The sequence below is a fragment of the Protopterus annectens genome, chromosome 14.part0, assembly GCF_019279795.1.
Source record: "Protopterus annectens isolate FY-2018-M chromosome 14.part0, PAN1.0, whole genome shotgun sequence".
Lineage (NCBI taxonomy): Eukaryota > Metazoa > Chordata > Ceratodontiformes > Protopteridae > Protopterus > Protopterus annectens.
Genome location: NC_056748.1, coordinates 441,195,711 through 441,211,059, shown reverse-complemented (window position 1 = coordinate 441,211,059; position 15,349 = coordinate 441,195,711).

The following is a 15,349-nucleotide window of genomic DNA, read 5'->3' as shown; positions in this document are numbered from 1 at the left end:
GACATCCTGGCTGCAAGTCGGTTCCACAATCGGTTATGCTGTGTATTCCCGCCTATGGGGCTTATATATGCCATTTTTCCCCACACTTATCTGTGATTGGCTATTTTGGAATTGTATCAGCTTCACAAAACCTGCTTTGTCATGCTCCTCTTTCTATTCATTCCTATATATATGCTATTACTGCATTTCTAAGTGCAACTGTCATGGCTTAGTGGTTCAGTACTTTGACCATGGTATCCTGGGTTTGAACCTGGCCATTGCTTTTTATATTTTATGACTGTCTACACAGGCTAGGAGGTGTGTCTGTGTAAAGGCAGTTTTGATACAGCTTGGTCAACGTTGCCCGTCGGTTAGCTTGTTGGCACGGTGCGCAGCTCCTCGCAAACGGATCACGCTGGTTTACGCATGGTTTGGCTGTCAGCACACATATTACACTCAACTCAGCTACAGGCACACAGTTTCAGCGTGTTAAAATGCTGCTCAACCCTGGGCACTCATTTTACACCTATTAAATCACTGCTCACGTATGGGCACTCATTTTACACCTGTTGTAACACTGCTCACCTACGGGCACTCATTTTACACCTGTTAAAACACTGTTCACCTACAAGCAGATATCCTCAACTTGTTAGACTGTAGCTCAGCTATAGGCACATCTGCCATTTTTTTTTATCTCACATTTCTTCAAAATACATGGCCCATTCCATTACATTTTACAGAAAATATAATTTTATATATGTACATATATGTCAGGGACTTGTTTCATGCTTATTTCACTAAAAATAACAATTGATGTTGTGGGGGCTTGAACCAGGACTGCCTCCGCTTCAGCCGACATCTCTACCGCTATGCTATTGCTTCTTGGCTTACTTTACATATTTAGTTCTTATATGCTTTTCCACTGACTGCTAACTGTGGCTAAGCATCGGGCACGCCCGCGCAAACGAGTGCACTCACGGGCAAACATCTTTACAACTTATAAAAAAATATATAAGATGTTCATTTATACATTTTATGTTCATAGTCTGTGGGGGCATGTGTTGTGTTTATTCACATTTACACGGACTCTGTCGTGGGGGTTTACTTTCGGGACTTTTACTTTTCTGGGGGCGTGTCCGTTTGCAGGGCTCGCCCTACGGACGCACCCCCTACTGTCTTACACAGACTGTGTTAGCCTTAGGTGTGATTCAGCATGCCCTGATGCATATGCATGACATGCTGACATCACACTGTTTAACTGCAGCCTCCATGTTAGCCTTGTAACTCTTACACAGAGGCTTTGTGAATCCTGCCCATTATCTATTTAGTGGGAGTGGGGGTACAGTCTCTTCATGAAAGGCACAGGGAATGTGCCCCCTTCATTCTCATTTCAGTTTTACTTTCATGTATAAATGTGTCATTGTGTGAAGTTTTTAACTTTACATTTTTTGCATTTTTCTCTTATTTGGTTTCAGTCTGATGATCTTTTGTCATTTAAGCTTTTACCTTAAAATGGGAAGCCTAATGTTTATTACAAGTGTAGTTCACTAGTTCTTTTTTACATGAATTCTGTTGTGATTTACTCAGTAGAAGAGACCCGTTTTAGCTAGTCAGTGAAATTCATTCCTTTGGTCATAGTATATTAAGGCATTTTATTTTGTAATAGGTAATGGTAATATTTCTCTGATGTGTAAAATGGATACTACCTTGAAAATGGCACATTTTATAAAGCTATTATTTCTTAACAGAATAAATAATGCACCATTAATACAGTTCGGCTAGCAATAGCAAATAGGTGACCTTCACGTTTGTTTCCTTGGAGATAAGGAAAACTAACAATGGGGGATATTCAAAGATGCTGGTGCCATATGTTAGTGTCTTTTTTATTAAATTAATTTCATAGCATATGACTAGATCTGCATTGCAAATACATGCTTTTACACAAATACGTTTTTCTACCTCAGTACAAAAAAATGTATTCCATAAGTAGCCTATTTAGCCACATTCTGTGAAATTATGTGAAAATTTTAAAAAAGTATTGCAGTACTTAGTGCTTCATAGAAGTGATAAGCATTCATGAATACCCCTCCCAATATCTTTTCTACCCTTCAGTTGATATATAGGTTTAATTTCTATGTAAGATGCTTCTAAGCACACACACAACATACACACACACACACACACACACACACACACACACACACACACACACACACACACACACACACACACACACACACGCGTGCACACGCACACACGCATACACACACATATGTATTCATGCAGTTATATTAATATGGAAGAACTGTCATCATAGAAGGTCATAGTTTAAAAGCTTTTAAACAAAATATAGATTTTTCTGCATATAATATTAATTTCAATAGTGATTTAACAGGCTTGACATTCAGATTATATTCAATATAATTCAATATTTTCAAATGACAACATATTAAAATAAATAATTATTGATTTATTTCTATACAAAGTGAGTGAAGTATGTTTTTAAATACAGCAAAACACACCACCCAACGGACAAATGAACCACTGTGGAAAATAGAAGAAACTGTCCAAGCAATAAACACAAACACAGTGGTGCGAAGCACGATACTATCACTCATATAAAAACAACTTCTGCAAACTAAAAACGAACAAAGCAGCTTCTAATCAGGTTAGTGCTTTCACCACTACTCCAGTGGCTTTGCTCCACTGTGTTTGTGTATGTTTTTAAATAATATGTATCAAATTTTGCCTCATGACTGAAGGCATTGTATATTAAAGGTGTGTGTTTTTATTAATGTATTTAGTTCTGATAAAGTCCTAATTTTGCACAAAGAAGCTAAACAGAATACATTTTTAGTATGTGGAGCCTTGTTGTTGGATTCCCTTAGAGAGTAACATTTTCTCTGGTTCTTGTGACTTTGGTTACTCTTACCTTCTCTAATTTGTATTTTGGTTGGTATTGTCGTAGAGCAGATTTCCACCATGTTCTTACAGGACTTGTTTCAAGGCAACATGAGAACTTGTGGGGGACAAACTAATCTTTACATGGAGGCATAAAATATCACCCAGCAAGCTAAGGCTGTGGCAGATACACAGGACAATATTCCACACCTTATAATCTCTACAAACCAGCCTGGGTTTGATCCAGGGAGTGGAGTGACTTCTCCAACAACCCAGGGAGCAGCAATGGTAGGCCTAACCATGGTAGGAGCAGAAGGTAGTACAGTTCTTCTTGAATGTTTCAACATTGGCAATAACCAAATAGGATGAAAAAACACTTCTGATACAACCAACCACCTCACAGGCACACAGCAAGCCTGGATATTGGTTATATGAAGAAATAACACTCAGTCCTGAGAGAGAGGGCCCACTGGAGACTCATACAACACTCAATTAGGTAAGCTTGAAAACTGCTTGTTGCAATATCACATCTTACAACGTGACAACAAATTTCTTAAGGAATGCATTATCATCAAATGTGTCTCAAAATGGATTTGGATGTGGAAATATCCTAGTAATGTTATTGAGGGGGTTTGCATTTCACTAACAATTGTTGAATTTATTTGATTTAATGAGGGTGATAATGCATAATGATTAGAGATTGGGAATTTCATGGAAGAGATTACCCTCTAAAATGAGCCCATTACCAAGCACATATTGCCTGAGGTCCAAAATGATAAGTATGGTTGCATTTATGTAAGGTAGATTCCCAATGTCATATTTTTAAAAAGAGAAAACCTAACAAGCTTGAAAGAGACAAAAAAAAACTATGAGGCTAACAAAACATACCTCTAGCCTTATAAAAAAATTAAAGGCCACAACAAGACCAACAGCAGAATCTGCTAGCCTTCATGAAGAAGTAAACGCAATTTCTGAAAAAAATACTTAGTTTCAGTAGTCAATTGTGTCCAGTACACTCTCTGATTTTTCCAGCAATGTGACACTCAATGACTAGCCAGTCAATCTAACACTTACCAGAGTACTCATCCACTACAAGATAGGGGTTTGAGAATGGACAACTACAAGGCTCTAGGACAAGAGCAGGGCCAGTGTCAAGAAGAGAGAGTGGCCAAGGATGAAGAAGGAAATACTAAATGGTGTCCCTTCTCACTGTACTATTAAATCTTCTTTAAAGTATTACACGCTTTTAACTATAAGACTTTTAATTACAGTGGTTAACAGTTACCAACAATATTTTAATTTATTTAAAAAAATGTCTTTTCATTTATACCGTCCACTTGATTGACTCTCGTTGATACCCTTACTGAACTCAAACTTTTTTCTAGGAAGTTGAACTCTGCCTATATGTTCAAGGACTCTACCAAGGAGATGCCTAAAAAGAGTTATGGTTCTCATATTCAATCCTCCACACCACCCAGATGTTAATTTCTATGAGAAAATGTGTGATAAAGATTTAAGGGAAATTTATACTAAGAAATAAAATCATGGTTATTAAATCTGAGTAAAAGTGAAAGATATGTGTCAATGAACTTGCCAGCAACCAGTCCTTATCTATTATGAAAACCAGCTAAGGTGGGGGACTGGCTGTTATGGACAATACACATTACATTAGTAGAATGTTTAGTATACTATCTGTCACTGACACTCTCAGGTGTGCAGCAATAGAATTAACATAGCATATATAAATATTGACTTAATTTTACATGTTCTAGTTTTACAAGCTTTTATGACTGCACAGCTATTTGATTTTTTAAATAGTTGAGCATCCAGCAATTCCTACCATTTTTGACATTCGAAAAACACATAAAAATATAGAAGACCCCCCTACCCATCAAACCTATTGCTGCTGGCAAGAGCTCAACAACTTAACCCCTTGGAAATTTTGGTTGACAAGAAGCTTAAGGCTTTATATAAAAAAATCACTATATGTTCTGCGATTCTTGGGACTTTCTATGAATGCTCCATAATGATTTATTTAGTGAAGACTCATTTTTGTTGCTATTGTTGTTGATATATTTTCAGTTATTCTATGTGGTTTGAAGAGGTGGTTTTAACATGCAATTTTTTCACTACAAGAGATATTAAACTTATAGTGCAATACACTGAGCATGTGCTAAGAGACAGCTTCCTCTTTTTGAGAATGAGTTTTACCATCGAGTACACAGAATAGCAACGGGGGCAGCTTGTGCTCTCATTTATAGGTTCATAGGTTCATAGGTTCATACTAGGCTATCTGCCCTAGGGCATTTATAAGCCTAGCCAGAATGTGTTTGGCTTTCGCCACCCATTTTAAATTTATTTTGCTATGCCCATTTTTGAGGTTAGTATACTGTGCCTCTGTCTAACAGTGACACAGAAGTGATACCCGGGGTAAACCTATGATCTCCCATCCACTCATCAAGATTCCTCTTGAAGAGAGTCAATGAGGGACTCTGCCTAACCTGGACTGGGATTTTATTCCAGAGTGAAGGGAGCCTCTGGGTTATGAATCTGTCCCTCCAGCATGTGCTATTTATTTCAGTGCTGAGGTTCAAGTCTCTCGAGCGTGGCTCGATGGGATTTGGATTTTCTGAGGTGCAGCATGTCCATTAATTCTGGGTTGGACATGGCTTTATACGTCAGGCACAGATCGTCTCTGAACAGGCGGTATGCCACTGAGTAGAGCTGGAGTTTCTTTAACAGGGCAGCATATGGCATCTGTTTGAGCCCTTTGATCCTCTTGGTGAGGTACTTTTGGGGTCTTTCCAGTTGCTGCAGGTGTCTGGTAAGGTACATCCCAAAAGGGGCATTGTACTCAATTATGGGCCTGATGAGGGATAAGTAAAGAGGCACGATGACCTCCCCTGATCTAGATGTGAATCCCTTTATGATTAGGTGGGCTATATAAAATGTTTTTCTAACCACTTTGGTCACGTGGTTGTCAAATGAGAGACTGCTATCAACTTGGGTCCCCAGGTCCCTAATTACTTCTTCTGTACTTAATGGATTACCACCTATGTGGTAATTTGTGGGCATTTTGTTTTTGCCAAAGGGGATGACTATACACTTTTTGGCATTTAGCTTGAGGCCATGGCTCTGGCACCAGTTGTCTGTTTCTATGAGGCCCTTTTGGAGGATGCTTGTGTCGGCTGGAGAGTCGATTATTGCACCCAGTTTGCAGTCATCTGCGAACTTGGTCAGCCACAGTCCTTCCGTGTTGGCCTGTTCCGAGAAATATATACCGAACAAGAGAGGTCCCATTACTGAGCCTTGTGGGACACCACTTGTAACTGGTTTGGAGTCTGACATGGCTCCAGCAATTCTAACCATGTGGGTTCTGTCCTTGAGCCAGTTTGCAATCCATCTAGTGACATAGGGGTTTATATTTAAGCTGGTGAGCTTATCTATAATGCCCGAGTTGGGTATTGTATTGAAGGCTTTTGCGAGGTCCAGGTAGGCTGTGTGGACCACCTTCCCCTCGTCAATGGCCTTGGTGACTGTTTCAAAGAAATCAACCAGGTTTAAGAGGCAGGATCTGCCCTTAACAAAGCTGAACTGGGTAGGATCCAGTGTCTGTAGGTCCCCAATATCTTTATTTATGAGGTCCATGATGATTCTTTCCATAGCTTTGCAGACCAAGCTAGTCAGGCTTATGGGGCAATAGTTTCCAGGATCTGTTGAGGCACCACCTTTATGGAGAGGGACCACTGTTGCTGTATGCCACTCTTTGGGCACATATCCTGTAGTAAGGCTGAGATTGAACAGTAGTTTTATGTTTGGGTTTAGCTTTAGTTTCTTCTTGGAGTTCATGTAGGATGCAGCCCGGGACACCGTCTGGTCCCATTGATGCTGTGTTATTTGCTTTGGAGAGGGCGGCTCTTACCTGAGCATCTGAGATGTCAGGGGGGCAGCACTCTGCTGGGATAGATATTTGCCCTTTTGGTGGGGAGGGGGGGGGACTTTGCGCTGAACCTGTCAGCTAGGATGTTGGCAATGTCTGTGGGTTCAGTGTATTTTTTGTCATTTTGTACTAATTCTGAGCATATCTGGGAATTACCACCCAGGTTCCTAACATAACTAAAGAAAGCCTTGTGATTATCCTTAGTGTCCTGTGCAATTTTTCTCTCGAAGCTGGCCTTAGACAATTTTATGAGTGCCCGTAGTTTTTGCTAATACTGATCAGTGATGCCTTGCCTTTTTGGGATTTTGCTCTATCATTTAGTAGCTTCCTCCTTCTATTGTATAGTTTGTTTATGGCTGGGGCCCACCAGACAGGACGTCTGCCTTTGGAGGATTGGGTCTTGGTTTTATTTGGGATCGCATGATCCATGCATTCCTGAAGGTGTTCATAGAATGCATTTATAAAGAATTCTGTGGTCTGAGCCGTATTTTCCACAGGCCGGGGCTTTGAAGGATTCCACCTCAGTTTTGAGGAGTGTGAAATTTGCTTTAGAGAAGTTTTTCACTGTGGTTTTCTGGGCAGGGGGTGGGGTCGGGATGTGAATATCCAGTGAGATAAGTTTATGGTCTGATCTTACCAGTGAGGGATACACTTCTGGTCTGGAGCATAGAGTCCCCATGTTGGTGATGATCAGGTCCAGTATGTTTTCCCCTCTTGTGGGAGTGGTAACAAGTTGTTCCATAGCATTTGAGTTTATAAATTCTAGGAACCTTTGGGCTAGGGTGTTGGAGCTAGAGTAATGCTCCCAGTCTATGTTTGGGTAGTTGAAGTCGCCCAATATAATGGTGTTTGGAGAGACCTTCATATTTTCCAGTGATCTCAGAAAGGCTGAGTGGGGTTCCTGGGTTTGGGAGGGTGGTCTGTAGCAGGCTATAAACTGGAAGGCAGTTTTACCCACTGTTATTGGCACATGGATAGTCTCTGATGCTTCGTGCTTTGCCACTAACCTGGAGGTGTGGGTATCTTTGATGAATATCGATACTCCCCCTCCTTTTGTGGTTCGGTCCAAGTTTTTGTGCCAGCCTATTACTACCATTTTGGGAATAGAAACAGATTTTCAACTCAAAATATTCTACTAGCTGGATTTTATATACTAGATTTTTGGATGCTATTTGTTTTGGAGGGACACCAAGGAGAAATTAATGGAATTTCCTGAATATACTCAGTCACCCCATTTCTAAAGTTCACACATCATTTCTCAGCAGAGAAGATCCATTTCTTGGCCATCACCATTATGAAGGCTAGTTTAGAGAGGAGATTCACCTCCACTGTATACAGGAAAGCAATATTTTCCAAATCATATCTTAATTACACCAGCAGTCACCCATACAGCCAAAAAAACAAAATTACTTTAGTTAAGGACCATCTTGTTAGGCTGGTTTGGAGCATCTCTGACTGCTAGACATTTATGAATGACAACACAACTTTAATGAATGTGTTTTCAGAGAGGGGGTATCCAGATGAATGCTAACAAGAATAGGAGATGAAATTGCTGGGGGATGGGACACTAAGTATGTCCCACTGCTTGTCCAAGATAAAAAGTCCACTGCTTGTCCAAGATAAAAAGTTTGAGAATTCTGGGCTTGGAAATAACAACTTTGAGAAAACACTGGTCTTGACTTATAATGTAGATTTGGCAGCAGTTGGGAACATCTTCAGCAATAAATGGATATTATTTTCCCACCTTCCAGAAATGGAAAAGATTATGGGAAATAAACCAATTATTGTTTACAAAATGGTGAACAATATCAAAGAAAAATTAGAAAGAAATGTGAAGGGCATGGGTGAAATGAGTGCTGGAATAAAGGTGAGCACATTTAAATGTGGATATTGTAATCAGTATAAACATATATCTGAAGGTGACAAAATACAATTTATAGCTACAGGATGTGTTATAAAATCCACTAAATATTATAATTATGGGAGCTAGGACCTGATGCACTTGACGTATGTAAATTGTGTTCATCTTTTACATAGGCAAAATAGGAAGGACCCTTAGAAGGAGAATTTATGAAGACTTTTATGACATAAGCAAAAAGCAAGACATGAATGTGTTAGATAACACAAGCTGAAATGCAACACTAATGTTTTCATGTCCAGTGTTTTAGAGGAAGTACAAATAAGTCCAAGGGGTGTTCATAGAACTTCTCTGGCAGCTAAACATGAAACTAGAGTCACCTCTCTCTAGGTTTGAATGATAATATCTCTGTCATCACTGTGCTGAAACGTCATGCTGCTACATTATAATATATTATAATTAATTATAATATAATTATAATATATTCTAATTATTATAATATAATTGGTCACATCCACTAAGGACAATCACAAAGCCTTTTTCACATACTTCCGCAGTCTGAAAGGTAACACCCAAATCTGCTCTGAACTGGTGGTCAGGAATACCACATACACAAGCGCTGTAGATATAGCCAACCTACCGGCAGACAGGTAGGTTCAGTGAAAACTTCACCCCCCTGTCCCTCCCCCATCAGTAAAACAGGACATCCTCAGCACTTGCCCACCTCCCCTCATCACCAGGGAGCAGGTGTTTAATGCCCTCTCAAAGGCAAAAAATACAGTCTCCATGGGACCCAACAACATCCCTGGCTGTATCCTACATGAATTCAGGCATGATCTGTCAGCTCTATTAGGCACCCTATTTAACCAAAGCCTGAGCACCGGCTTCATCCCAGCCAAATAGAGGACAACAACTATGATCCCTCTACACAAAGGTGGAGCATCCACTCACTGGCAATTATAGGCCCATCAACCTAACTAGCCTGATCTGCAAGGCCATGGAATGCTTTATCATGGAAGTTATAAACAAGGACATTGGCAATCTCCAAATGCTTGACCCCACATAGTTTGGCTTTGCCAAAGGAAGATCATGCCTGCTAAACTTGGTTGATGTCTTCAAAATACTCACTAAAGCCATTGACGAGTGGAAGACGGTGAACACCACCTATGTTGACCTAGCCAAAGCCTTTGACAGTATTCCCCACTCAGGCATAACAGATAAACTCTCCCAGCTAGGCATCAACCCATATGTTACCAGTAGGTAGCTAATTGGCTCACTGATAGAACCCACTCAGTCAAAATAGAGGAAGCCACCTCTAGTAGTAGATCTGTAATGAGTGGTGTACCCCAAGGATCAGTCTTGGGGCCTCTACTGTTTGGGATATACTTTTCTGAGGTGCAAGACAAAACCAGTGGTCTGTGACTGACCAAGTTTGCAGATGACTGCAAGCTGGGTGCTGTCTTAAACTCCCCTAGTGATGTGAACACCCTCCAAGAGGGCCTTACCCAAACAAATGACTGGTGCCAGAGGCATGGCCTCAAACTGAATGCCAAGAAATGCATCATTATCCTGTTTGGGGTAAATGGAGTCTCCACTAATTATCACATTAATAACAGTGTACTAAGCATGCAATCAGTCTTGAGGGACTTGGGCACCCAGGTTGATAGGAACCTGACTTTTGATCATCATGTTGCCTCCATTGTACGGAAGGCTTTTTACATGGCCCACCTCATAAGTAAGGGTATTTCATCCAGGAACAAGGAGATCATAACATCCCTGTACTTCTCCCTTATCAGACTCATTATGAGTACAATGCCCCCTTCTACATGTACATTGCCAAGCACATGCAGCAGCTGGAGAGTTCACAGAGCTTCCTGACCAGGAAAATCCAGGGTCTCAAACACCTGTCCTATACTGATAGTTTAAAAGCCCTGCCCCTCTACTCAGTCTCATACAGACTGCTCGGAGGTGACCTGCGTCTGGCACACAAGGCCATCTCAGACCCAGCCTTGATGGAGTTGCTGCATATGCATAAGTCAAACTCCATTTGTGCAACCTGCATGCAAGGCCTCAACCTGGTCTGTGATATTAATAGAACTTGTTGGCGGGATAGATTTCTTTCCCCAAAGACTCCCACATCTATGGAATAGACTCCCTCTCCATGTCAAGCATAGTACCTCTCTAGCCCTCTTTAAGAGGAACCTGGATGACTGGATGGGAAATAGAAAATACACCCCTGGGATCCCACCTGTGTCCCTGCTGGACAAGGGAAACAGGTGCTGACTTTGTCGGAACATGGGCAAAATTCTTGGCTAGGCTTATAAGGGTCTCTGGGCCAGTAGCCTAGTATCATCCTATGAACCTATATATTTTTTTTACATATCATATGAATCTTAAGTGTGATCTAAGAGACTTGACATTTAGATTATATTCAATATAATGTCATATTTTCATAGTCTTTCGGCTTCTCCCATTAGGGGTCGTTACAGCGGATCACCGGTGTACAGATTGATTGGCAGTGGGTTTTACGGTGTCGAATTGCCAGCCCAGTGCCAAAACTTCACAGAAGGCACACACATGCACCTACATGCATGTATTTAAAACTCACTTGACTGCAGGGAGGACATGCAGACTCCGCACAGAAGGAGCTCCAACAAAGAATTGAACTGAAGAACCTCTTGCTGTGAGGCGACAGTGCTAACCACTGCTATCATTATGTTGAAGTGGCTTCAGATGAATCCACTTCAACGAATGAAAGGCATGGGGTCGAATGGTGACCATGTCAAACTAGACATTGCCAAAGTACAAATTTCACCCCTATCTCGACCCATATATATATAGATAGATAGATATATATATATACACACACACACACACACACACACACACACACACACACACACACACACACACACACACACACACACACACACACACACACACACACACACACACACACACACACACACACACACGGTAGTGCGTGTGTGTGTGTGTGTGTGTGTGTGTTGTGTGTGTGTGTGTATATATATATATATATATATATATATATATATATATATATATATATATATATATATATATATATATATATGGTTTACTATCATAATGTTGGACCGGACTCAGGTGAACGCTGCTTACATTGACCCACGTCTGTGAAATTTGACATTGCTGAATCCCAACAGTGCTGAATTACATCTTGAATGCGATCAAGGAATGGGCTTTAACATGGGTCGAGATAGGGGTGAAATTTGTACTTTGGCAATGTCTAGTTCGACATGGTCACCATTCGACCCCATGCCTTTCATTCGTTGAAGTGGGTTCGTCTGAAGCCACTTCAACATAATGATAGTAAACCTATATATATATATATATATATATATATATATATATATATATATATATATATTTCTATACAATGTGTGTCAGGTATGTGTCTTTATATAATACATATTGAATTTTGTCACATGGCTGATGGTATTACATATAAAGGTGAGTATTTGATGACATGTTTAGTTCTGATGAAGTCCTAACCTTTTTGGCTGAAAGTCCTAAACTGAATATCTTTTTTTGGTATATGGCACATTGGTGTTGTATTTGCTTAGCATCACATTTTCTCTGATTCTTGTGGCTTCAGTTACACTTAGCTGCAATAGTTTTATACTCTGGAATTATGCAATATTATGACAATCTGTGCAAGAGCAGAACATTGAATGGAGCAGCCAAATACAGCAGAATTTAAGCAACATGTATTATCTCTTTTTGTGGATTTATGCACAAAGTGGTTGTTTTAAAATATGACAAGCTATACACATCACCTAAGGAGCCCTGAAATATTGTTTTGGGGCTTTGTCATAGCTGGTATTTGCATTGTTTGAAAGTGTATTACATTGTTATTAACTCCCTAAGTTTTGAATTACTGACAGCATGGTTCTCTTGCACCAGTGCATACTTAGGCTGGTATTCATAGTCCATGGCTTTACATTTTTGTTGCTATAATCCACAAAGAGAGGCAATATATGATTATACAACTCATGTACTTTCAGGCTAAATACGTAAATGTGGGGGCCTTTTTATAAATACTCCTTCCTATAGCAAAAGCATAATATGTTTAAGGCATAAGTGAAAGGAGCAGCTGCTACGCATATAAGGGGTATTACATGCTTGCATATCAGTAGGATTCATAGAAGTGAATCCGTAATGAGCTCATTTGCATACCAAATGTGTAAATGACCCCAAACTTATGCCAGTAAACAGCAATTTAACAGGAGAATACAGAGCTGAGAGGGGAAGGGAGAATGTTTTATGTGGTGTTAGGAATGCACTTGTGCATACATGGGCAGACTACTGAAGGGCTCGTTAGGGGAAATGTTTTATTTGGTGTCAGGGATGTGCTAGAGCATACTTGGGCAGACTACTGAAGGGATCATTGTCGGGAAAGTTTCATTTGGTGTCAATGATGTGCTTGTGCATACACTGTCTTCTGAAAGGGTTGTTGAGGGAAATGTTTCATTTGGGGGCAGTGAAGTGCTTGTGCATACATGGGCAGACAACTGAAGGGATTGTTGGAGGAAATGTTTCATTTGGAATCAGTGAAGTGCTTGTGCATACTTGGACATACTGCTGAAGGGATTGCTTGGGGAAAAGTTTAATTTTGGTGTGAGGATGTGCTTATGCATACATGGGCAGACTATTATAGGGTAGTTGAGGGAAATGTTTCATTTGGAGTCAGAAAAGTGCTTGTACATACTTGGACATGCAGCTGAAGGGATCGGGGAGGCAGAATGTTTAATTTTGGTATTTGGACATAATGCTGAAGGGATCAGTGGGGGAAGTGTTTCATTTTGGTGTTTGTATAAACTTGGACATGATGCCAAAAGGGATTGATGGGAAAACGTTTCATTCTGGTGTCAGTGAAGTGCTTGTGCATACTTGGACATACTGCTGAAGCGATTGCTTGGGGAAATGTTTCATTTTGGTGTCAGGGATGTGCTTATGCATACATGGGCAGACTACTCTAGGGTTGTTGGGGGGAAATGTTTCATTTAGAGTCAGTGAAGTGCTTGTGCATACATAGGCAGACCGCTGAAGGGATTGGTGGGGAAATGTTTCATTCTGGTGCTTGTGCATACGTGGTCATAATGATGAAGGGATCAGTGTGGAAATGTGTCATTTTGGTGGTTGTGCATACTGGGCATATTGATGAAGGGATTGGTTGGGAAATGCATAATTGTACAAACTGCTGAAGTGATTGTTGGGCAAAATAATTTATTTTGTGTCATTTTAGTTCTTGTGCATACTTAGACAAACTACTGAAGGGGTTGCTGGCAGAAATAATTAATTTGTGTGCATAATTGGAAAAATTATTGAAGGGATGGCTGGGGACAAGTTCTGGGTTGCAGCTCAGATATGAGAGGCGAAGCATTGCTTTTAACAAAGGATATGCGGGCTGTATGGTTATTAGACTATAAATTGCATTGTACCACACACCACTTTATAAAATGTCTTATTTACATCGCATTATATTTAAGGCACTTCGCATTAGCGTAAATGGCCTCTGCGAAGATCACCTTTGCTAGACTCATTATTAAATGCCAGGGATACCCCTAGCACATTTGTGAAATGACTGTGAATACCAGCCTAAACTTTCTTTCATTCAACTGAGGTTCTTTATGCTGAACACAGCATTCTTCTGATGTTCTTCTTTTCTCAGAGTGACATTTGCTTTATTATATACTGTGTGCCACTGAACATGGTACAGCAAAACATGCCCCCCTGTTTCAAAGTCCTGAAAGATACCGGGAAAACTATGAATTTCAGAACATAAAAACTGCAGATCATGGATTCTTGCAAAGGTTATGGTTTATTTATTATTTTTTTGTCTTCCATGTTCACACTGATTTTAACATGAACTGCAAACTATAGATGCTCAAAATCATCTTCATTCTTTCCTTTTCTTAAAATGTTTTCTGTGTGCTTGTTTCCATTTAATTTTGATCTGACATATACATGACTACACATTATTCAAAACATCCTAAAATATTTAGTTTACAGTGATGATACCCATGCATTCACCCACACACACGCACACACACACACACACACACACACACACACACACACACACACACACACACACATGCAAACACGCATGCATGCATGCACACACACACACACACACACACACACACACACACACACACACACACACACACACACACACACACACGCACATATTCTCAGGCTGACCAATGTAGATACATAACACATAAATTAACATTATTGTCAAGACCCCACCAAGATACAGGGTTCTTACTTAGGACAGCAGCCACAAAGGAATGAAAATACATGCAAACAAATAATCTGAATTCAGATATCTATGCACAGCGATAAACATGCCCACTGTTTTTATTGGATTGACAGTGATGGATAGGGGAATCTCCTGCCTTTAAAAGTTTCTAAATTGAGCCACAAGAGCTTGAATGACTAGCGGACTGACTGGCCATCCCTTTTGTTTTCCCTTTCTGCCTCTCATAATTCATCCTTTCTTTCTTTTTCAGAAACATAAATCTTGCTGGCTGCTGGGTCATTCAGCATGAGATGTCACTCTGCTTCTGGCCTGGGATAATTGTAAGCTGTAGGTAGGTATATATCATTAAGAATATTACCAC